The sequence below is a fragment of the Cheilinus undulatus genome, linkage group 2, assembly GCF_018320785.1.
Source record: "Cheilinus undulatus linkage group 2, ASM1832078v1, whole genome shotgun sequence".
Lineage (NCBI taxonomy): Eukaryota > Metazoa > Chordata > Actinopteri > Labriformes > Labridae > Cheilinus > Cheilinus undulatus.
In genome coordinates this window covers 36,043,824-36,070,371 of record NC_054866.1, presented here as the reverse complement: position 1 = coordinate 36,070,371, position 26,548 = coordinate 36,043,824, and the positions used below count along the sequence as shown (strand labels likewise).

The 26,548-nt window shown below is 39.0% G+C and overlaps 1 protein-coding gene across 8 annotated transcripts in view; it reads left to right on the top strand.

Annotated features, from left to right (window-relative positions):
* Positions 1-26,548, top strand: part of LOC121515940 (muscleblind-like protein 1) — a 114,362-nt gene that overhangs the window by 2,903 nt on the left and 84,911 nt on the right. Inside the window, exon 1 of one of the 8 annotated variants that reach the window (XM_041796929.1) lies at positions 6,324-6,424. The exons of the other annotated variants lie outside the window; for them this stretch is intronic. The gene's annotated coding sequence lies outside the window, so the exon portion shown is untranslated. Of the gene's footprint in view, positions 1-6,323; positions 6,425-26,548 lie in introns of those variants that run through there. 8 annotated transcript variants of the gene reach the window in all.

The window sequence follows — 26,548 nt, the reverse complement described above, 5'->3', positions numbered from 1 at the left end:
GGGTCACCCTGCTGGATTTTCCATTCGCTAAGATCCTTGAGGTTCTCCAGCAGATATTCTTTTGCTCTCGGTCCAGCTCTGGCTTTGCTTAGCAGAAAGGATCAAAGATGATATATGAATCCACATCTCCTAGTCCAGCTTAACTCCTTCAGCCTTTTGTTCTTTTTTTTCCTCTGTATTTTTTTCCTCTTCGTTCCTGTCTTTAATGATCTGGAACACAAGGGACACATGTTCATGGATCTGTGGCTGAGTTTTGATGATCAGAATGAGCGAGGATGTGAGGGACACTTGTTTAGAAAACAGCACCTTAGAAGTCATTTCAGTTCTCTCCTCGGCACACAGACATCAGCAGAGCGCTGAGCAGGAACCTTAGTGTGCATTAAATTATCTGCAATTGCAGCAATTATCTGCAAGTCCAAAACCACTTTCCCTGTGCCTTGTCTCTTTATCACTGCGTCTCTCCCAGTAGACTAAAAGCCTGCTGGTGCAAAGGGTATTTGCTCAAGTACTATTCACAGGTGTGATTCTGAAGTATTTCTTATTTTATACTTTTTTGCACCTCTAATTCACAATGTCTCAGGGGGAGCTAGTGCTTCACAGACTCTCATTTGAAAACCTGAAAACTATTATTTAAATAATTGTAATGTCAGGCAGTGGATTAAATCAACAAAAGTGTATGAAGTAATGCAGTACGAACAACTCCATTATCGTGTTGACAAGTTTGAAAAATTTGCTAATGTGAATGCTATATAATATTCAAATGAATGCATATAAAATGACAAGTATGAAATATTCTGCCCTGTAGTTTCAAACCAAGTATTGCTGTTTAATCAACATCTTTCCCTTACACTCCTATACACAGCTTTTGTTCCCTTTGACTTCAAGGTTCACTTTGCGGTAATTTAAATGCACAGAATATAAAAAGGCTGCCTGTGGTCTTTCTTGGGGTCTCAAAATAAAAACCATTTGTAGTTTGAAGATGCCAGAGAATCATGGGAACTATTGCGTTTCTCCCTTTATAGAACGTTTTTTTTTTTTTTTTTTTTTTTTTTTTGTCTGAGAATGATGAAATAGGACATGATTTAACAAATTATAAAAGTTAAGTCTGCCTCTTGGAATTAGATACAGAATGCTAACATAACTAACATGGGTCAAATGACAATGTGTTTACAGTATAAAAAGAAACTTTTGCACAAAGTTTAACACCAACAGAACTTTAATCTGAGACTTTTCAGATGGAAATTGCTTTATTTTCCTGGTTTTCTGAATGGAAAATGATCATTTTAAGGTTAAAACTCTTAATTTTTTCGCAGTAAGAGGCACAAGGGACAAGCAGGTTATCAAATTGTGTCATTTAGAAGCTGAAGAATAGCTATATCTAATTTTCATGATTTGGAGGAGACTGAAACAGAGGTTAAAGAGATTAGAAAACTGGACTTTCCTTCAATATCTGCTCTGGATGTTTTTAGGACGATAAATGGCTCAGTATCAGTTGAATAAACATCAAAATGCTTTAAGACTGCATGCAATATTCACCCTTACACACAAACTTTTATACACTGATGGGAGAGGCTGCCACAAAGTGCCCAACAGCTTATTATTGTAAAATGGTTATTCAAATATTGTCTATTTAGACTTTAAGTGAAGACATAGGGTGCATTTCATTCTACTTGGCTAGGTTATTAAAAATGTTGTGTAGCAGCTGTTCAAATATCCATCTCAGTAGGGTTATTTCTCAGAGGGGGTCACAATTTCTCACAGATGGACTTGAATGTACATCTCAATTTATTAGGTTGATGCTAACCAAAATGGAAATTTCTAACAAGCCAACAGTGTTAGCAATGCAATTGCAACTGTAGTTTTGACTTAAGAAACAGTTTGATTGTTTTTTCTCTTTTTCAATTTAAACAATGCTACATTAGTAGGGATGGGGATCAAATCCCAAGCTGATAAAGACCTGTTTCTGTATTTTTCAAATACCTGAAAATCAATAATGCCTTAGCTTAATGATACTGCTACCGAGTCTGACAGGCTTTGTGACATAGCGTCTTTTATCTTATCACTGGTATGAAAGCATACATCAGTTCTTTCAGGGGGATATTTTTAACAGCCATCATTTTGTGTTTTTTCCTAACAATATCAAGTAGCAATAGTGGTATTGATGAGGACTTGGATCGATAAGGAGTATAATATATATGTTAGTTCCTTAGGGTCAGTGTAGTTTCTAATACAACAGTGTCATTGGTCAAATGTCAGATGCTAGTGAGTTGAATTAATTTAGCCCACATGATCAGAAAGCTATGGAGTATGCCATGACACATTTAGCTAATTTACATCACAGAGCAGATTAGATGATATGGATGTGAATCTTTCCTTCTCAAAAAGATCTGATTTGAATTATGATCAGGCTATGATTTGTTTCAGTTTCAGTGACGATTAATTAAACAAAATGATTTTGTTCGATACGATCCAATGCAAATTGATTGTGGCATACCCATTACTTTGTGCTTTATAAATCTGAGAAAAAGAAGGAAAACATGATAATTTCAAAATAGGCAAAGTATCTTTGCGTATGAAATCCCAGGCCTCCTGTGCAAACATTCTGTCAGTCTGTTTATGAACTAAGCTCTTCATCACACACTTGCACAGGTGTCTCACTTTGACAATTAGTTGGGGAGACAAATATTAAAGAGTTTAAAAAGACTGGTACATAAATCTATGTCCTTCTGTACTTGTAACACCACCGGCTTTATTATAATCCTGCTAACAGTTAAAACAGGATGTTAATTTGGCCAAGGAACTCAAATTAAAGCTAGTTTAATGATTAAAGGATAAACACAGTGACAGAGCTCTGGTTGTCCACTAGTAAAGAATAAATGGGTTTAAAAAAAACTGTACTAACAGTAGAACAAAAACACTTTCTTATATATTACATTTTCCTCTTTCATAATTCCTCTTTATATGAATATTTAGTCTACATGTTGCTCAGACATTGTTATCCCTGTATCTGACTGCTCTTGTTTGTTTTCTGTCTTGAATTGTTTTCCAGTTCTGTGAAATGTCTGTTTAATATCACATCAGTGAGCTCAAATGTGCTCATTCTGTCACCATGCTAATCTTTCTCAACAACACATTACGGTTGCAAGATCAGGGAATAATACAGTCTGTGGATACAGTGATTACTGAACACTTCTTCAAGTTTTAACTATGATAAGTGTTTAATATTCAGGTCTGTTTGTGCTGCTTGATAGTGCTAGCATCTTAGCTAATCTTTAGCTCTGCTGTCTTAAGATTTATGTGCTGCCGTTGAACTTAAATGCTTTTTTACAAAGTGTACAGAAGGGCAGACATTACAAGTTATCCTTCCTCCGTGTTAAGTCCACATGACTTGATCTATAAGGGAGAGAAGTGTAACTGTAGGCACTTCAACAACTTTTGTGTAACACACCTAGCTACCTAGTGAGCACCTATCGCTAATGCAACTCTTGTTTAAAGGTAAAAGGTCATTGTATGAGATTAGGGCTGCTGAGCCAGAGCATGGACGATTGAGCTAGCTAGGATAACAAACAGCAGAGCCCCAGTGAACCAATTTCTAACATTAAAGCCAGTGCAACACCAATTCATGTTAGGTTTTTACCAATCTAGGGCTCTACGGACTAATGCAGTCAGATCTTTGACATAAAGATTGGTTATCCAATTCAGATTGGACTGTCTTTACACCACCTATAGATGGTGATGCTACAGTGCCATGGGTTCAAATATTTAGCTTGTAGCTATAAGCCATGGCTGCTTCATGAGGTTCCATCGAATTTGAAAACAGTCTGTTGCTACCCTTATAGTCCATTACACCAGCTTTTCAGGATATCTCTAAAACCAAAAGGCAGAAAGCACAGTCACATTAGAAAAGGGATAGGGCTGTTTTATGCCACTGATAATTAGTGTAATTTTGATTTATATTGAAATGAAAGTAATTTCACACATTTCCTTATTCAACAATGACAGTAGATGCGTTTATTGAAGGAAAGGTACTGTCTGACTGGGACTCAAACTAGGTTTCTTCCTGCTGTAAGGTGACAGTACTTGCCACCTACACCACCATGCAGCCCTGTTTGATCGTCACCACTTACCTTTTTTTTAACCTCTTGCAGTCCTTCATAGTGCCATTCTACTGACGCTATCCATGCCTCTGTAGCCCTAACAGAAGCTTTTCTAGCAAGCCTGGACCTTGGGTGACTTGGGAGAGGTCTTTAAGAATTAAATCCACACCAATAACATCAATGTTAAACATCATTTTTTTTCTTACATTTTTTAAATCAATTTTTCAATCATATCTGCAGCTAGCAGCTAATGCCATATTGTTTCATCACATGGGCTGCAGCAACTGATGGCAGGCTGATCCATTGTTGCGTCATGCTTTGCCAAAATGTGCATGTTTTTACTCTCAAGAAGTCCAGAATAGCTCATAATAGAAAGAGAGACAGAGGGCCTGTGTTACATTACTGTAGCATGCATATTCTTAAAGCCCAGTTTGAAGGAAAACTGGAAAGGAAAGACTGTTGATGTTTCACAAGCTTTTTAAGACAATAAGTCCAGGGGAGATAAAATGGTTAAAAAATAGCTTAGGGCTCAAAGGGTAACAAGGAGAAAATATTTGTTTTTTAAGCTAACAAGGGGTTACAAAGAGTGACCGGCCTATTTTAGATCCTGGTCCCACTTCAGTTTGACTGTGGAATACCACTGTAGGACCACATATGGGCACAAGTCGGTGATTTGTCCACTATAAAATTGGAGTCCACATTACCAAGGTCTGTGTTACATTGCTTTGACTTATGAATAATTGGATAAATATTTATAGAAGACGGAGCAAAACATTAACACTTAGAGCAGCAGAGATCCATCATAGATGCTTCTGTGGGCTGCAGGCTGCTGTTCAATCAACATCTTTCCCCTACACTCCTATACACAAGCCAATACAGTGATAAATTCCAAACACCCTGATATATTGCAGCCACAAGTCAGTGATGTGGCTCTGAGTCACTTGGTAACACCAACCCGCCACATACACACACACCTCCGCAAACACACAACAACCACACAGCCACACAAAGGCTCACACAGACACACATGCACCTGACGTAGTGTTTGATGGAGTTAGACACCATGGCAACAAGAGCTGTGACTCTTGCTGTCCTGTGAGTGGACTGAAGCTGTGGAGGAGGAGGAGGAGAAAGCTACCAGCTAGCACCGCTACTCAAGTGCAGCTATTATTGTTCCCAATCTCTCCGTCTCTCCATTCTCTGCTTCTCCTTCTTCTCCAACAACTGCTATCCACATGCAGCATTTGTCTTTTTTTTCTTGAGTGCAATACAAAGGCTGTCAGATGAAAAAAAAAACTCACAGAGAGGGGGTAGAGGAAGAAGAGGAGAGGTCAGCAGGCATGTATTTTTAAAGCCATCGATTGTGCACAATCTTACGCATCATCAGAGGGAATCACGCTTGGTCTTGCAGCAGCAACTCCATGCTTCTGTCTTTGTTGACATGTTATTTTCAGCTAGCACTCTCTTTTGCTGCATCACCCTATTTCAATCACAAAGACAAAACGGTTTAACACCTTGTTCTTCTCTTTTCCTGACGCTCTTTAACCTTTTTTTAATACTTTTCTGTCTTTCAGTGTGTTTCTCCCTCACTCTTTTCCTGTCAGTCATGTTTTATAAAGGCAGCAGCACAGATTAAGGAGAGCAGAGGGAGGAAGAGGAGTAGGAGAAGGAGGGGGGTGCAGGTGGACAGGTCTCACAAACAGCATCTGTATGAGATTTACTGCCTGCAGATACAGATGGTGAAGGAAGAAAAGAGAGGGAGAGAGATAGGGAGGTGTTGGAATGGCGCAGGTGAACGGCATTTCTGCTCTCCCTTTGCATTTTCACGGTCTGATTGTCAGCATTTGTTAACATACACACTTGCATGCAAACACACACGCACTCACAGACTCACGCAGTGTGAAATTGTGGGAACGTGGCTGTTGACAGAAGAAGTTTGTCTGAGTTAAGTTCTCCCTCCGCCACCCTCCCTCCTTTGCATATGATCCAAGAGCGAGCTGTGAAAGGTGAACTTGCAGCCTGCTGTGGATAAATTATGTGTGACATGTTTAGCTGTGCTGCCTTATATGGAGTCTGGTGTATCTGAATACAGTAGGGCTTTGCCAAGAAGGAAGAAGGCAAAGAGAGAAGGAGCAAGGGAGAGGAGGATTGGGAGGGAAGGAGGAAGGAAAGAGACAGGGGAGGGTGAAGGCAAAGGAAAAAAGGAGGGAGTAGGGAGGGGGCAGTGACGGAGGGAGTGAAAGAGAGGAGTGCCGCGAAGCAAGCATGAGGTTTTCACTTTCCATTCCCTCCTCAGCAGCAGTCAGATGAGTCTGTGCAGAGATACAGTAAGTCTTTGCTGTTTACTCTCTGTGTTTGTGTTCATTTGTGTTTTTGTTTACACTAAGTTGTTTCTGACTTCCATTTTGCTTCTGGATTTTTTAATTCTCCACATGGATGTTGAAAATGATGTCTTGACTTGTGTTTGTATGAGTTACATGCCTGTTTGGAAATACGTGTTCGCACATATGCAGATGACCACCGTTATTCACTGCTAATGTGCAGCAGTACAAGGCGGGACAGTTTTAATGTGGAAAAGAGCTGAGCGGACAAAAGAATGGGTAGTGTTAGTGTTTAATGTTCCGCAGAGTAGTTAGCACACACTCACACAGACACACATCTTCCTCTCTGGCAGACTACACCCCGTCTCTCTTGGACTATACTGAAATCTCTGTTGTGTGACTCCAACTGTTAAAACTAAAGCTAAATATGAGCTCACGTTTATGGATGAATGAATGAAAAAACACTCACAGCCACTCAGGCAGACTCACATACATATGAACAGCCCCACACTCCTCCTGTATAATGACTGGACTACTGGTGTTTACACTACAGCTGCCCTCAGGAAATGATTAAACCCCCGCGTTGCACAGGCCGTCTGCACAAGTCTGACACACAGACACATCAGCATTCAAACATGTGCATGCATTAAATCATTCAAAACAATTATGGAAATTTACATGTTGAGGAAAGGCAAAACAGTAAACCTGAATTACATAAAATGACTACATTTTCTGAGCAAAGTTTGTTGAATCATTAAGGTAGCTGAGTAGGTAGATACAGCTTAATTTGGTGATTATATTCTTAAATAATTTTGACTTATATGGTGCCACTGATTGGATAGGAGACCTATTTGACAGAATTATTACAGTAAGACGTATCAATATTTCATGAACAGATCAAAGGATTACCAGAACACAACAGACAACTGTACTATCCTCTGAATTGTGAGTATATGCAGAATTTCAAACACTTGTTTTCCTCTTTCATTGAAGCTAGGGGTGCACAATATTATTTGCATGACATTGGTATCATGATTGGTACCACAGATATGAAAATTTCTTCTGATGTTTTGGCTATAAAATCTGCCTTTATCAGCTGTTAATACTGGCTGTATGGAAAAAATATGTCAGTAGAGTTTTAGGCAGAACCTACAGACCATTTTTCTTTATTTATCATCATTCTTTGTGCTTTAAAGTGTGTTTTGCAGACATAAATTTGTGAATTTTTTCATCCTCAAACTTAAAATTGTGTGTTTTAAGGACTAAAGTTTTAGGTCTGAACTACATTTAAATATTGGTATTCATATCAGTATCAGCTTAAATTAATTTGCTGATATTCGCATATTGGATATTGTCAAAAAATCATTATCATACATCATTAATTGAAGCTTGATGACTACAGATTAATTTAGGGAAGCATGATACTATCAGCATGATTGGCAGATATTTAGTATCAGTTTTGGCTGATAATTTAAGCAGATATATCTGCAGAAAATATCAGCCTTAGATATCAGCAAAATGGTCAACTGTACCTAGGGCACTGAAGGTAGCCCACTGTCACGTTTTCAAGTGGAAAAACTTCCATACAGTCTACTTCCTCACTCCTCTCAGCTCTGCTTGACTTGGCTCAACTGCAGTGTCGCAGCTCATCGTCAAATGTTGAGCCAGATTATGCATGTTGGGTAAGACAAATGGTCTTATAGTGTGACGTAATCAGCAACATGTCTAAGATGCTCCACGACCATGACCCGACAAGACCAGCATGCCAGAATTTTTCTTGCATCGGTGTCTAGTTTACACCCTGACCTGATGTTAACGACGTGAATCCTGGCGCCTAACAATATGAGCATTTTCTTTCCCTCTTTGTGTCATCATTTACCAGAGTGTCATTAAACAAGTCCCCACTTTATCTCCTTCTGGAGATATATGTTCACATATATTGATTTTACCTCAAGTACAATCTGAAGGTCAGCTGGTCCATATTGTCCTCCTCTTGATACATATGTCCATAATTGTTTCTTGTTTTTTCTCCTATCAGAACAAAAGACCACTTGTGGCATATAGAACACTTCTGTTGTAGCTATGATTGACACTTTTTGAGCCACCTTCACAATGATATGTGAACTCGCACATAGTTGAAGAGACAGAGGTGACATCAACATACCATGAGCAGTTGAGGAACATTCTTGTAGTGTGGCCATGCTGTCAGCCATGACCGGACAAGATTTTAGGTGCATAGCTTGACATGGGGCTGACATGAACCACAAAAAATTATGTATTCTGAGCTGGCCTATAGCCTCTCTTTGCACTGAAGACACTTGGTGAGTTAACAAGAAAAAGGGATTATATATCAGTAAACACTAAAATGAGTTTGTCGATATTAGGATATATAGACAAAAATCCACTATTGTGCATGCCTACTCTATTTTTAAGATAAAATTACACCATTCAAACTGCAGCGCGAGGCTTGCACAGGCACAAGATGCATTGTAGTTTTGAAATCCATACTCAGATTTATGATACTGTGATGCCGTGCAATGTGATGCAGAACACTACACTACAATACGATATGATGTGATATAAAATGTTGCGATACAATATGATACAAAACAATATGATACAATATGAAACAATAAGATACCATACCATACCATCTCATCCCATACAATATGGTTCCAAATGATATGATAGGAAAGTAATCAAAAGCTTACAGATTATACTTAATTAATCTTCCCACCATTTGCAAAATATACAAGTTACCCACATGGTTTGGGCACCTGCACTGTGCTGCTCTATAAACTCCTGTGGTCAGAGGTTATGATACCAGTTCTCCATCCTGCATGCAGGAAATGAAGCAGAGGTGTTACTTATTCTGAAGAAATGTTGAACCAAACTTGTCTTAAGTGCATGTTCCCTGTACATCTCCATGTAGTTTATTAATGTTTCCTTTCTCATTTAGTATGGTTAGTAGTGACCCACGAACTGAAACATGCATTTTAAAGATTAAGGGTTCGTACAGTTTTCTGCCTAGGGCTGAACTTTCTGTGGCCTTTTATTTCATGATAAAATACTTAAAGTATTTTCTTCTTAGCTGGTGACCTTTTTTTTGCATTAATAGTACAGGGTTTTTCCTGGCTCATATATAGGCAGCGGTGGTACCATTCTGATCATGCATACCCCGACCTTTCTAGAGGGGTCCGGAGGCATGCTCCCCTGGGAGAAAATTTTGTACATTTTTTTTTTTTAAAGATTTATTTTTGGGCCTTTTCATGCCTTTATTTGACAGAGGAAGAACAGTGAATAGACTCGGAAACGGGGAAGAGAGTGGGGAGAGACATGCAGTGAAGGGCCGCAGGCCAGATTCGAACCCAGGCCGCCCGCGTACATGGGTGGCGCCTTAAACCACTCGACCATCTGCGCCCCAATTTTGTACATTTTAAAGGTAATTAGATTAATTTAGTAAACTTTGAGAGGGGAATTAAGAGGCTAAATCTACTGAAAATGTTTTCTTTCATAAGTTTGTGCTTTAATTTTGAACGGTTTCCTGGTCTGACCTGATAAAGGTTTTCATGATACAAGTGTTGTGCCTAAAAAGCTGTTGTTAACATAAAAAAGCTTTTTTAGTCTTTCTTCAATGAAAGTTTAACATAAAAAAGCTTTTTTAGTCTTTCTTCAATGAAAGTTTAATTTTAAGTCCATAATAACTGACTCATTGTCCACTTATAGAGGTCATGTGACCTGCATAATCATCCCTGATTTTAACTGAAACTAATTTCCACCAGAAAGTTGTCTGTCACACCCTTTATTTCATTTTACCCTTATTCCCTCAATAATGCCGGTATTGTGTTTAAGTTTGTTATTATATTATTTATTAACTATCTATTATAACGAATTATCTATAATAATATGTGAATAATATAAGTAATATGTAATGTGATTTCTGGGTTAAGTTCACAAGCATCATCATTTAGTTTATTTCTCTCTGCTTATATTTTTGATAAATAAAATTAATGGAACTGAGAAGTTTACTGCAGCTTCTGCCTGGAGGAAATATAAAATATCTAACAACAACATACAATCGGTGACCGTTCAGTTCAACTGTTGCTTCACATCGTTTACCTGACCTCCTCTCTCCCTGCCTTATTAGACGGGTTTGTGCGAGCAACGAGTTTTGATCATGTTTTAAATCTGCTAACTGATCCCTATTTCCTGTTCAGTGATACGTCTGATTGATGCTCAGTCTTAGTAATGACGCGCTGTGGCTGAATCATTTGAACTAAAGGACAGTATCGATGTATAAACGCATGCTAACCAGCCCACACACGTGACAGACAGAAACAGCGGAAGCGCATTCATAAGGACAGCGCGCTGTCATACGCCTATTCTACAGCATTAAGTGGATGGAGAAATGCAGAGATGATAAAGCCCTGTGTTTATCCTTAAAGCTAAAAGTCTCCTCTTTTTTATGTGTCTTTAGCTGACACACACCGAGCGCAGCGTTCCTCTGCGTTCCTCAGTGTGTCTGGCGCAACGTTCATCCGCGCTGTGTTGATCCAAAGACAATCTAGGAAGTTTAGGAAACTCGCGGTCCTTTTTTTTCTTCTTTGGTAGTTTTGGCACCAGCTCCTGGGCCCAGCGCCTCCCAGTTGGCGTAATACCGTAATTTCAGTTAAAAATATCATCCACCTGCTGTAATGTTTGTCAGAAAATACAGGTTTTCATGACGTCAGAGCTTTGAGAGCTGGTGGTGGCACAAAATTTGCTGGAGGCGGCCGCCACTTAAATTTATATGCAGAAAAAGCCCTGATAGTATGATGGGTATCTTAATTGCAATTGGAATATTTTGGCAATTATGAGCTGTTTAAAGAGTTGAGCTAGATTCAAACACATTTTGTAGTAGAAGACATGTTGCTATCTTAACATTGGTGGAAATCTTTTGGGTGCTCATCTTCTAAGTTTCATAGTAAAGACAGGATTATCAAGTATTTGATTTATCCCTATAATTATTATATGTCTTACCTAAGACCGAACTCTCACATGCAGTTGAAGTATTTACAAGTCTAGTGCTGTAAAAGAAGCTGACTCTGTGTATTTTTCATGTTGTTTTGAGTGCCAGCCCTCTTCTCAACTATTAATCTAAACAGCCCTGACTGTTTTTTTTTTTTGTTTGTTTTTTTTTTTTTTTTAACATTTTTTCTTTCTATCCCCTTTGAAGCTTGTATTTCTCTCTCTATCTGCATCTGTCTCATTCTTTGTCTTTCTGCTTTTTCACAGCTCTAACTTTGTGTTTCTCTTTCGTCGTTTGACTCTCCGTGAGTTGAAAAAGCTTCTCTGCAGATCGGAGCAGGCAGATCTACAAGGTCATTAGAGTGAAGAACAGGCAGAGCGCAGAGGCACTCAGATACATACTGAATCTCACAGCACACACCACTCTGACTAAACAACTGCATGTAAAAGACTTCAGGAGAGTAAGCCAGAAAGAGAGGATGGTCAACTGCATTGACTATATTGATTTAAAAAACAAAATTATGGGAGATTTTTCTCCATAGTTGCTCTTTAATCTTTTCTTCCCCCACCTCCTGCTCTCGTCCCTCTGCTAATCTGTCCTCTAGAAGTGATGTCATCTCCCTGCTGTCTTCAGCAGACACAGGGCAGTCTGTCGAATGCAGATGAGCAGCGTGTTTGTGTGCGTGTGAGTAAGACCAAATTAACGTGTATGTGCATAATGACACAGAGCACCCTGACACCCTAATTTACATTATTCAATTATGAAGAGAAAGAAAACAGGGCGGGTGCTGCGATCAAGGTGACAAGGGGAGAACGTGAGCTGAGACGCAGAAATCACACATCAAAGCAGCAGATATTCAGTCACTCACCCAGGCGAATGGTCAGGGGAGCCCTTGGAGGCCATTTGGCAAGTGATGAAATCACAGTGAGTCAGTCAATGGTGTATGATTGCTGTTTTCCCTGCAGTCTGCAAAGCTGTCACTGGACTAATGCACACTAGTGGGAGATGTAATCTATAGTAAATACAGTTGGCTCCACTGAGGAGCCCTCTGTGATTTCCACAGATTAAGGTGTCAGGCTGAATCACTGGTCATAGACAGCTGAAGAGTACAGATTATCCTCCTGTTTGGCCAAACGCTGCTCCGTTGACAAGTCAGAGATTCTTGACTTCATGTGTGTTGATAGAGATAGTTTATTTCAAGCGAGAGCATCCACTCCTTTGGTATTTCCTGACTTGATCTCCAATACCAGACTGGGGAATCTGAAGAATTTACAGAAGGCAAAATCATTAGCGTTAATCATCCTCATCTATTGAGCTTCATAATCTTTACAACAATTCTCCTATTAAGCTTTATTTCAGGTTCTAATCAGTGATCATCTCGCTGCTACTGAACCGTCTCCTGTCAAGGCTTTTCCACTGTCATAAATTATTCTTATCTCGTTGTACTTATTGTCTGTCTGAATCCCCCCTCTCTCCTTCTTTCAGTCTCTGATCCCGTCTCATTATATGCTGAATATCTCCGCTCTTGTCTTTCTTGGGCCGTGCCACCTGTACCACCCAATAGTCTACCTGTCTGTCTCCCTTTTTTTTTAAACATTGTTTTTCACCAGAATATCTCAGTATCTATCCAAGCAAAAGAGACACTGTCAAGGGGGGAAAAAGGCATGAGTGTGTGTTTTATGTCTGAGAAAAAGCCCCCATGCGCCGAAATGCCACATGCGTAGGTGTTAAATTTACACAAGGGAGCTTTTTCAAAGTGGGCAGACTACTTTTTTTACTAGCGTCTGTCTGCCTTCCTTCCACCTATTACATCTATATTTCTCAGATTTTGTCTTTCTATCACTCACTGTCTGTTTTTTCTTGCCTCTGTCTTGTGTGACTCTCATTCTCACTGTTTTCTAATCTTTCTCAAACTACCCTCCCACCCACACTTATGCTCTCGCACAGACACACATATACGTTCTTCCTCCTCCATTGCTATTCCTGTGAGGAGCAGACTGGTCTGGCAGTGGGCTGGTTTATGTCCATGAACTCGATGACACCCTCACTACCACTGCATTACACCACGCTGGCACTGCCACAGCCAGGTAGCAACACTGCAGTGGAGATAAGAAGAAAAAGCGATTGTATATTTGAATAGATAACCATATATCCTCTATTCATGTGGGTGTCTACTTTAACCCACCGTCTCTGTGCACGTCGGCTGTTTAAACACCAGCGTTGATACCACAGTGCAGACGACAGCTTGCACACGTGCCACTTGACTGCCCCCGTCGTCTCCCCTCCCCTCTGTTTGTCTTACAGCTGAAGGGGAGAGTCATGGATTGTGTGTTAGAGAGAAAGTGTGCAGTTGATGTTGTGCATATGCATACATATTACTCATGTGGCTGTGTGCTGAATATAAATGCACCCACTGACCTTCCATTCATCTCTGTAGTTGTGTATCCTGCGTAGATGGTGCAGATCTGCTGTCTCATGCTTTGTGGTCAATACTAATGTGTGTGTTTGTGTGTATGTATCACGAGCTAGGGGGATGAAGTCTAAGATTACCCTGATGGTCCAATCTGTGGAAACATCATCGTAATGGAGTTTGGTTTCGGAATGACCAGCACTCAGCTGAGGACTGTCGGATCAAATCTCAAGCCCTCATGGGTGGGACTGGGCATTTGTGTCGAAGGGGTCACAAGTAAGCATTTTAAATCTGATGCCCCCTGCAGCAAGGTATTCCAGCTCATTAATGTCAGCGAGATGTCCATCACTCCTTCCTCAGTATAAGCAGCAGGAAAACATAATATTTTCACAGCGATATACAGTAGAGACTAAACACAGAACGTTTGTCTAAAGTAAACGTGGAAACTTCCCCAGCATTCATTAGTCACTGCCATGTGAATTAATGTTTTCTTAATGAGCCATGTCTCCCCAAGTAATGAGGATTTTATTTAAGTCTAATATTTCACTTACCTATAAAGAAAAATACAGTTATCAACCTGCTGTGGTGACAGCTAGCTTTGTTCCCCAAGGAAGCATTTAAACCATGCCATAATGCGGCTAATATTTTCCTCTGTTAACACAACATTACAGCCTATAGGAGATATGTCGTACCACAGGGAGCAATAAAGCCCTTGTATACTCTTCAAATGAATAAACATAATGGTTGTTATGCTAAATACCTTCCCACATATTAGTCATCATTTTCTGTTCAACATTTTGGAAATGTTCATTGCAAATCACAGTATCCTCCATTTGCTCCCAGAGATCACCTCTTATTTCCCCTAACTTCACTGTCAGCTTTCTAAACTTCCTCCTGAAATAGTCCTTAAAAAATCTTCAGCACAGAAGCATTACAGGGATGTAAAAGACTGCTAAATGGGTTTTGCTGGATATCTCATATAGTAAAGCTCCTGTTAGAAGTTATACTAGCAGGCTGCTAATGGCCTACTGGTTAGTTTTAGGGACCAGTGTACAGAGGATGTGGTATTAAAGTGGGTGGCTAGATTTAGAATCCAACCTGTTGCTTCCATCCTGCATATCATTTCCCACTCTCTCCCCACCATCTGACTCAGTCCACTATCATGTATAGTATTTGAAAAAAAAAAAAAAAAAAAAAAGGAAGCTAAGAAAATACAGATAAAATAAAAGTTTGTACAAGCTTAGAGGGCTTCTTTTAAATGTCCGTAACTCTCAGTTTTGTATCCGTAGTAGAAAATTATGGCATCTATTAATTGAAAAAATAACATCTATAACAAAAATCAACCTTTAACTTGTAAACAACCCCTCAGGCTCTAACCTACCTCCTTGCCTGTCTCAAATGATCACTCAGCTGATGGTCAGCAGCTTCCTGTTGTTCACAAAGTCCTAAAAATAAACTTAAATAAGTCATTCAGCACCAGGGACGCAACCAAGTAAACTAACAGATCAGCACTGTTTTAAATAGGAAAAATATGCTGCAATCTGCTGATCCCAGGTCCAGAATAGTGCCTGTTAATTTATGTTTCAGGATGACATTTCTGTGGACAAGTCCTTTATAATAAATTATGACCAATATTAAACACCTAAGATACTTCACTTTGAGTACTGTTACAATTGCAAACCCTGATTTTGGCCTTGTCTATTTGGAATTGTGTTCAAGATTTCCTGTCTGTTTAGGGTGGGACTGTACATGTAGTGAATGAGAGTTTTTGTTAATGTTGTTGTTTTGGTCTAAGACGCTATAATGTTAGATGAGGTTACTCACAGAATCACAATAAAACTGGAATTCAGTGTGCTGTCAGCTGCACAACAGGGCAAGCAACTAAAGCAACTGCTGTATCTATAGGTTCTTTGCAGATGACATCATGCAGCAGCAGGGAATTTCCCTTTGTGGGCTAGAAGTGATTTCTGTATGGAGAAACACTACCAAAAGGGCCATGTTCTGTGCTGTTTACAACTATGCCAAGTGTTCAAGGTGTAAAAACAAAAACCTTCTCTATTCTTAAGCTACCTCTGTATCCCGAAAGTAGTGAATTCAGACAAAAATAAAAAGTACCAAACAAAAAAATAGAAACTTACTGTGAAGCAGGCAGGGATTTAAAACGTCTCCATCTAATGCCTGGAAGAGTGGTGTCACATCCCGCTCATGTATGGTCCACAAAGCAGTCCCATTTGGTTCAGTACAGTTTTGCCAGTGTTTAGCATATTAAAGTCTGATCTTGCTTGTATTTCCTCAGCTGATGACCTGCCAGTTTTTCTCGTTGTGATGTGTAATCTGTCTCTTTTAAAAGATCCAGATCATTGTGCTGAACACAGTAGAGCTGGTTGTTTTCGCTACCAAACAGCTCTTCATTTGGTCACAGTTTGGCTTTTTAAATGTGGATGTAATAACTACTGGATGAAGGAAAGGAAACTGCCACTCAAGCAGGAGCTAGCTACTGTGGCTCACATTTAAGAGCCATTATTGTAACAGAACAGGCTCATTTGTGAATGGCACATCATCATTTAGTCACTTGCCCAGCAAGGTTTATTCAGTGATAGTACATCGCTGTTTCAATTTAAAGCATGTTTGTGACAAAACAAAGATTTAGGGGCTCAGCTAGCCTCTAAGCTCACTGCAAGAGTCCTTTATACTCTAGAGGGTCTACAGGACAAGGTAAATTGTGATACTGATGGTCTCCACACCAGGTAAATCACTACTTTGTAAAATGTACGGATTGTACTCAATATGTGTAGAAATTTTCTGGTGATAATTGCAGTGTAGAGATCCATTTAGAACTGTAAAGTACCAACTTTCCATCATTTCCATTCTTTCATAATGGCTGTTGCCCACCTCTTGACCCCTAACAGACATCAGCATCATGTGATTGCAAACAACATATAGAGATAGCTTTGCACCATTGAGGATGACTTGAACTTACCTCATTCATGTGATGTTCAGCTTGTTCAGGTGAGTGTTTAATCCTGCATTAAGCAGAGTTGTGCAGTTTATCCAGTTTTTTGCTGTGAAAATTTGTGTCATCTGGATTTGGAAAAAGAGAACATCAAGAAGCCAACAAAAAGAGCTGGTCAAACAGTCAAGAGAAGATCTTGGAAATATAAGGTCTGAACTCAGCTTGACTGTACACGATACAAATCGTTTTATTTTGTAAGAAAAAAAGGGTTATTTTGTCATTCTATTAGTTTCTATTTTTTTGCAAAGGGAATTTTGGAGTATCACTTCCCTCCAGTTTAGCGGTATTGTTTAAAATTTGACACTCCTTGGGCATACTGTGAAGTGTTTCATTGAAAATAATTTGATAACAGAACATTATCCACCATCTCAACTGACTGTTGTAACCTAATTATTGGAAGTGGATGAGTTTCGTTTAAAAACTTGATATTCCCACCATCCTCCTTTAACACCAGGCTGGATCTGACACCATTAAGCACTTTGTCCTTGCTTTAAGCATGCATTCTGTAGTTGCCGTGGCGATGATGACCTTGCAGCACATTACCATGGCACTGCAGCATAAGGTGTTGTCTGAACGAGGAACAAGAAGCTTGGATAAATAGAGTGAGCTGAGACATTGGGCGATTAAAAATGAGGGCAGTTGCTATTAAAAGCCATGTTGACAGAGTTGTTTATGTCACATTACACTCGTGGGGCATCTCATGAGACGGCGAGCAGATCTGTAAGAAGAATAAAGGTTTGGGGATAAAGAGAAGGATGAAAACACCGAGGCATATGTGTGGAGATGGTCGGGATCATAGAAAGATAAATGAAGAGGGATGAGAAATGTCAAGATATTATCACGGCAGAGCCAGGAAAGCTTAGAGACAGAACAAAATTCAACTTTTCCCCCTCTGATTCCTCCTCTTTTGTACCTGCCAGTGCTCTCCTTGTTTCCCCTCTTTGCTACCAGACTTCAACCTCTGTCTCTCACCAACTTGTACTAATTACTCTGGTTTGCCTCCCATCACTCTTCCTCTAGCCTCCATCCTTCCCCTGTCAACACCTCTGGTCTGCTTTCCTCTATTTGTCTCTCACTGCCTCCCGCCTGTGTGTCATGTTCCTTCTGATGCTCCTATCAGTATAAAGGGCAGCTCAGGTCGAATATAGATGATATCCTGGTCAGCCGGTGATGCGGTGTAATATGAAACTTACATCATCTACTTTTTGCTGCTGCAGTCAGCACCCTTTCACCTCTCACATTACTGAATTGCACCTCCCTCACTCCACATTTTCTTCCCTTCTTTCTCTCTTTTACTTTTGTCAAAGTGCCTAAACCTAACCTTGACTTTCCCTGACTGTAATCCTAACCATGAGTCACACCAACTATAAACCATTCTTCCAAAGATACAGAAATCAAAGCATAAAAATCTGATTCTTTGCTCTTCACACGATCTAAAACACTCAAGGAATGTCTGAAGTACAACTCCCCGCCTAAACAAACAGCACCCCCTACACCGAGCTCTTTTCCAAGAGATTAGAGTTTACACTGCAACTCTCCTGGGGACCTCGTTTTGAAGTAAATTGTTTTATTTTACTCTCCAGTAACTTTTGGCCATTTCGTTCCCTCGTCTGTTGTGTTTCAAAGGTCAGCCACAGGAAATCTAACATAGAGGAACCTGCTTTTTAGCTTTCTTCCCTTCACCTTACCTCATTTTTTCTGTTTCTAGGAGTCATTCAAGGTGAATAAATGGCTCCAATCTCTGGCCTCTGTTCACTCTATTTTTCCTCATTCCTTTCTCTCTCTGTATTGCTCTCAGATGCAGGGCTGAATGTGGCTCGTGTTAACAGTGCGAGAGGCCTGCCATAACAGAAATTCCATGTGGTTTACACTTAGCTTGGCACATCATATGCAAGACTCGGTGTTAACTTCATGACAGAACTAAAAAAAATATATGTGTGGACAACTTTAAACAACAACACTTAATGAAAAGTTGCTTTGAATAAATCAGTGTCAATTACCTTCTGAGTGGTTTGCCTGCCTAAAACTTCTTTGACTTAAAAGTTTCTCATCAACATAAAAAAATTGTAAGATGCATTAAAGGGGAAAACCTTGGCTCTTTGAAGCTTAGATATGTAAATCAAGTTTAGGTCTATTGACTTATTGAAGTATAAGTTGGACAGTGTGGCTCTGCCTCCTCCCACTGTACAAAGATGAGGCCAAAATACATGTTGGCATTGTAACGTTATTTGGAGCCAGAGTTGTGCTGCAGGGATCAATGGAGCTGCAGCATCATTATGCCCCTTCTGATAACCAAAACACACATTTAACTTGATAAAACAGCACAGAACTTGAACTTAACCAAAGTCACAGCAAAACAGATTCTTGTGTTGGAGAATTGGGCTTTTCCACTATGACTTTTGCACCCTTCTTTTTGAAAATTACCTGTTTTGTTTTTATGGGGAAACATGCCTGAATTGGACATATTTCAGCTAAATTCTTGATTAGTTGATTGAAATGCGAGGTTTGACAGTTTGTCAAGATATTTAATTTCATGTCGTGGCAAAAGTAAAAAAAGGAACTCTCTTAGACCAAAGTATGTTGGTTATTATTTTACATTATAGTAGGTAAAAGTAAAAAAGAATATTAATTTAAAAAAGAATGAATACCAGTTGGAAAGTGACAACTTTTGTTTCTGTATATACAAGTGATATCAGTTATATTTAGTTATTAATGTATTTGCTCACTACATATTAACCCCTCTTACCATCAGATGAGCATAAATAAATATAAAAAACTTACTTTTAAAATTAACAATGAAAAAAGAGACTATTAGAGACTACTAAATGTAGTCTCTGGATCATTTACAGAGACTCAGTACACATCTTGCATTGTAATCAAGTGTAAAATGTGGATTAACTACCTACATGACGGCTAATATTTAGACATATTTATGGTCTTTGTTATAAATTTTTAACATTTAGTAGCTTAGCAGCAGCGGTGTCACTTCAGAGTAAATCCGTCAGATTTGCCTTGAGAGCTTTTATAGCCATGAAATACCAGTAAGGCCAGTCAAGTTGCCCCATTTAAACAGAGGAATCAGCACAGGATCAGGGAGCTTTCTTTAAACGAGGAGATGCATGAACCCAGGTGACACTACCATCATGCTCTGCTTTTACAAGGAACTCGTGCCAACAGATGAAGCCATCAAAGAGTGAGACAAAGCTAAGATTTTACTTACGTGTGTATGTGTGTGTGTGTGTCTTTCAAGAAAGTCTGGGCATCATGGGATTGGGGAGTGCGTAATATTCCCAGCCTTATACCTCCCTCTCTACTCCAATTTATTACCTAGGCTAGTTGATCTGATGGTGTAATAATATCTCCTGCCTCTGGCTACGGGAAATGGCCACATGCATTATTCACACATGCTAAGATGCTTATTGATGACTCTTTTATTTATATATTTCCTCAACTCCAGAGTCATTTCTCATAATTTTAACCCCCCACTTCTTTATTCTCTATTTTTGATGTGAGCCTCATCTAATGAGCCTCTCCCTCTCTCTCTCTTTCTCTCTTTCTCTCTCTCTCAGTTATTTGATGGAAATTTAGTTCAAGCATTTGGCACGAGATTCATTGATGGGGAAATGGGTCTAATAGTACGTATTAAATCCGTTTTATTTGATGTTAAAGCTCATTCTGTCATAGCTGTTTACACTGGGGTATCACGCAAGTCAAAGAAAGCATAACTCCTTAGAGAAAACAAGCGTGACATTGCCTAAGGACTCAAGCGTAAGTTTGTCTAATCTAATACGTGTACATACTCTAACTGTTTGCTTCTTCTTTATTCATGCAGTCGTTGTAAATGGGGCATATTCTCTTTTAAGTCAGTGCATGCCAGAGTTCAGAGCTGCTTGTAATCACAGGGTTTTTCTCTCTGAACTCACATTTCCTCTCAGTTTAGACCCCCAGCTGCTGAAATGACAAGCGACAACTATAATATGTTATGTTTCTTAGCCAAAACTTTTTCTATAAGTCAGGCCATTTCACACGAGCCATTTTGCGTCTGTTCACATTTAATCTCCCTCACCCTTAAATCCTAAATAAATAAGGCCATGTTTTTCTGTTCAGTAGAGAGTTCTGTTTTCAGTTCATTTGCATACATTGAAGTTATCTGACTGTCTAAAATGCATTCATGAGCCATCTGTTCTCAAAAAAAACTTGTACTAAAACGTTTGGTTAGCTGGCAAGCTGCTCCAAAAGTAAATCCTCAGGCTCTCGGCTATAAAAACTGATGTCACTGTCTACTTTTGGAAGGACTCTGGAGACAACATTTTTAGTGATTTCTGTGATATTTAACTTTGTTTGGAAACCATTTTGAGGCTGTTGTGCTTTCCTAAAAATACTTTGCCAAAGTTGTGTTCCTGGATCTCTGCAATGTAGGCAAAAGAACAATAGGCCTCATTTACAAATGTCTTCGTAAGATTTTCTTGAATTTGTTCTTAAGGAAACGTCTAAGCGACATGACATGGTTCTTCTCTGCTGAAGTGTTTGCACTTATGTTCTTTAGTTGATGAATGCCTGGTGCTTGTAAGCTGAAATCATGTGCACTCCTAATTTTTGTAGAGAGAAGTCCCTTTCTGTCTTTTGCCCATAAAAAGGGAATGAGACTGCAAGGCAGTGTGCAAACACAGGAGTGAGAAGATAAGTAGCAAGATGTCAGTAATTTCCAAATTGAATTAAACCATAAAAACAATTGCAATATTTCAAAATGTATAGTTTTAAAGTGGATATAGTGCTGCAACAAATGACACCAAAACAAGTATTTGATAAATTATGCTACAAACTAAGGATGTAAGGGTATCAAATTCTCACAGTATGATAATACCTTGGTAACAAGTCTAGGGTTGGTATTCATTGTGGCTTTAAAAAACAAAAAAAACCCCACAACAAATGAAGACTTAGGAAAAAAGAGACTTCTGCATTTATTTAAAAAACAATCACACTTCCAATATTACAATATTTGCAAAAATGTGCCTTTAGTGAGCATTGGGCTTAAAGATATATACTTATAGTTGGCTCCAGCTTATTTCTCTAACCTTTTAAAATCTTTGTTGTCCACCACTGTAAACAGCTGTAGGTCTGTGGTGATATATTCACAGATACCTCGTGATCTGTTGAGCCCTCTTGCTGTTGTGAGGGAGTGGGATTGTGAGAGCTTTCTTAAGAGCCTTTTGGCTTGGCTGGATTCTGCTCCTAGCATCTTTTGTTATCTTTTCAGGGTGATGATTTGCCAGATGGCTCCTCATGTTACTCGTATTTCCCATAAAGTGTGTCACCACAGTCTGGCAGTGTCTGCAAATTGTTTTTGTTCGTCTATCACCTTTTCTCCTTTCTCATTTCTTGACACTGGGAAATCAAAATGCTTTCACATGTCGGATTTAAAAGTCACTGGAGCCTCTGAAATCTCAAAAACTTGTCACTCGTTCTAGTAGCATCCACCATTTTTGCACTGTTCCGATTAAGCCAGCAAGTTGAGAGCAAAGGATCATGGGTATGGCCTTCCATAAGACAGAATGAACTGAACCTCTTACTGCTACACAACAGGTAATACTTTAGTGTGTCCGTCACAGCCATACATTACCAAGGCTGAGTGACAGGGCTGCTAATGTTAGCAACATAACTGAAAAGTCAGGGCTGGCACACCCTGTGCTGCATCCATGTAAGGAAGGTAGAAGGTGCATGGAAAGAAGTACCAGCAGCACGTTTGACTGTTGGTGAACATTTACTTGGGAAGAAAGAAAGTATATTTAAAAGAAAAGTCAATTTGGGGGCATTTTGAATTGATTCAGAATCTTAGAGATTAATAATTGTGATTCAGACATGAATAGATTTTTTCCAACTCCTCTTGTGGTCAGCAACAGTAAGAATAGGCAAGGCGATGAACTCATTTGGCTTCCCTGTATGCACTGGAAATGGTAAACCTCTCTGTATTTTCTGCCCTTACCACAGTCCTCCTGCCAGCTCCAGTGGGCTACCCTGGCCTCTACTCTTTCCCAAACACACACTCACTGCCCAAAATATCAGCTTTGGGCTGAAAAAGTAGTTCACTACAGAAGTGACTGACCCAAATAGGAGAAGAGAGCATGACACATAAGCAATCAATGTTTGACCAAAGGAGTATTTTTATTTTTCCTTCCTTCCTCTCTGACTTTGCTCCTTTTCTGACTCATTTTAGTCAATATACCATTTCTTTACCAAGCATAAGGAGTAGCTCATCATACGAGAATCCTTTGACATCTTGTCACAGTTAAATATAATCTATTAAGGATGGACCTTATTTTATAGGTTAGTTTGTGATCACATCTGTAAATCACTTTTACAGTCCGTTCTCTGCAATGTGAGTCCTGTTCCATTCTGATGACGTCCAAATGATATAACAGTCCTCTATGCATGAATTTGTTGCATCCCATAATGTAAGTAACTTGAGGTCTAATAAACATACTATCATAGCTCAAACCCTGACTTTGTTAGCTGCTGCCATACAGTAATGACTTTTGCAAGGTTCTTCAACCATATACAGGTGCATGTGGCTTTATTTTTCTCTTTTGACAGTGGCAAATATTAATGTTCCCTACATTGGGCATCTTAATACATAACTGGCTCTTATTTTGACATATGTTAATTGACTTAGAGGAAAGAATTTAATGTTCTTAAGCCGACATACTTAGGCAGAAGGATACTGTATGAGTAACATGACTTCTTGAGTATAAAGAGAAGAGGCCTAACCCCCAAATAAACCCTTTAAAAGTTGCCCACATATATCTGTCTGGCTACTCTCTTTATTTAGAAATCACATCAGCACCTCACTTCAGCATTTTCATAAAATCATTACATCTGAGTGTGGGGGGACAGAGCGGTGATGTAACCATGTGTGGGTGGAGGTTTTAGGGCATTTTCTCTGTACAACAGCTGTAGGAGTGTTTTTATTGGGGAGAAAACTGTTCTCTCTTAGTCTCTCTCTGACACATCATCTTCCCCTAGTCCTTGTCCAACGTGTCTCACCTGGCCACCTGGCAGCAGTGAGGCTGAAACCATCTAGAGAGCTGATTGGTTGTTTACAGTCTCAACAGGGGATGGGGAGGATTGAAAATGTGCCTCTTCCTTGATTCTCTTCTCACTTGTTCAGAGTTGATACCTATCAGCAGTTATCTTGTTTTTGAACTTGAGACTGATTTTCCTTGAAAGAGCAATGAAAAATGCTCTTTGAGAAATATGTTTTTTTTATATAACTTGAGATGTTCTGAGGCAGCCACTTTCAAATCCCTCATTTAATTGTTTCTAACTGGCCAGTCTGATGTTATGAAATCCTCAAAATAGGCCACTTTGAGGATGGTTTTTTCCACACAGAATCATAGCTTCTGCTGGTGAACAGTGTAAAACAGGTTTGCTTAGTATTGCTAGCATTAGCAGTGCTAGCACCACCTGCCTAATATTCTCTTTGCAGGTTAACATCTACATGCCTGTGCTGATTACACATTGCTCCACTCAGGTGTTAATATGCAAGTTTAACCTGCTACTGCAAGACCCCAATTTATATAATTTAGCGTACAATTGAGCCAGCATTGTTTTTTGGCAAATTTTTACCTTAAACTCGCAAACTTACGTGGAGAAAGTTTACCCAACTGCTAAGCTGTATAACCTAGCTTCTCTAAGCACGTCATATTTAAAAGGGCCAAACTCTTAAATCACTGGAGGCTAATGGCACTACTGTTGCCAAGTACCTCATACAGCCCTTCAAAAATAAAATATCCTTTTTAAACCTGATGCACTGTCGGTGCACTTTGGATGATATTTTTAAATTTCAGACACGTCACACACAAAAAGTGAACCTAATTTGCGAAAATGCACACTGGAAGGTGCATTGGATGAAAAACAGTTTGGTTTTTAGCCTCTTTAGCTTCCATACTGATGAAAAATTGATGGCTTAAAATTTTGCAGGCCAAAGTCGATGGATGATAAAGGGGGCCAACTGAGAGTCTGAACACAGCTGTGTTTTAGCAACCAGAACAACAATGTCCACAACCTAGATTACAATTTGACTGAAGACCTCCTGGTTAAGGCTCAGTGGATAAGGGAAATGTTAAGAGAGAAGGATGGTCGTGGTTCTTAAAATTGTTAAACTTTGTTGAACTTTGTATAACAAACTATAATTTTAAAGTAAAATGAAGAGGTTTAAGCAGTCAGTTTTTTAAAATTTATTCTATGTCCCTATTCACTACCTAAGCTGGGAAATAAGATTTTAGTAAATGCTGAAATTCTGTGCTGTTTTTAAGAAAACCCTCTGGTTTGCTTGGTTTTAGAGGGGGTTTTCGTAGCAGTTTTAGGTCTGAATGAGTTAAAAACACCTTTTATCACAGAGCTGTCACCTCTGGTGTCTGTGGCTGAGAGAAGCACTTTGCCTGATGTAATACAATTATGTAATTGAACTGCCAGCCCATGAGTTGAAAGCATGCCAGCATTATGAATCAAATTAAATTGAAATGCAGAACCTTTAAGTGTTGGTTAAAAAACAGCTCCATAAACCTTTCTGCTGCATTTGCTGCTACAGGTCAGTCATCCTAAACCAGCTGAATTTGCCATGGTAAAATACCCCAAATACCATGAGTTAAAAATATTAATCTAATGTTTAAATCAATGTAGGAACCAATAAGATAAATCTCATCAGCTTTTATCTTTTAGGCAACATTACATGGTGATGTGTTTGAGGTCTAAGTGAACTGACTGATAGGCAACAGAAAATAAAACGGATTCATAGTCTATTCAGTGTAGCATTGATCAAAGGAAATCTAGTTTTTGGTGTGAAACTTGATTGATAAAGTTGTTTGTAGTTTAAATTTGATTTAGCACTGTAAAATAATTGCATCAGTCTTATAATCCAACTAAGTCAATGTACTGAGACTGAATGTCTTTTATTTTATTTTAGACTTTTTGGCCTTTTTTCTCTGTTTGAAGCCAGTCGAATATGCTTAATAATCATTTTTTGCCTGTTAATAATTGTTTTAATCAATTAACATAAATTCAAACATGTTATCAAAGAATTGTATGTATTTTAGTCGTCCTTACTGTCAGATACTCATTGCATTGTTCTGGGAAGTTTTTGTACTGCTCTGTTAAACAAAGAAAGTAAACACATGTTGTTGACTGTGGAAGGATGACTTTCATGGTCATTTTTTTGGGGGGGGCCACACTGCCACCTGCAGGAAGTCTCTGTACACTAAAAAGCTAGGTGGACTGACCAACAACTAAACCAAAGTCTCTCTCAGAAAGAAAGAACACAATCGGGACTGGTCTATTAGCAGTATTGAGGATGGTTATCATTTTTACTGGCAGCAAAAAAAAGCATGACTGAGTCTGTCTAATTGGACACATCTCTATTTTTTACAAGCTTAATGTGAGTAGGAGTCCTAGATTTTGTCTTTCTTCATTAGTATTGTCTTGGAACTAATTTGTTATTCTGGTGGGGTTTTTTGTATCATTTTGTATTTAAGATTTAAAGGTTGACATGTGCAGATAACTGTAGTTATTCTTGTAAAATCTTGTGCCACAATTGGAATAAGACTCTATGTTTAATGTAATGCTGTCTGAAAACTGATGCTAAAATTTCTAGCGTGATTTATTTAGCACACAAAGATGAATACATAGAATTCTTTGACTTACTTT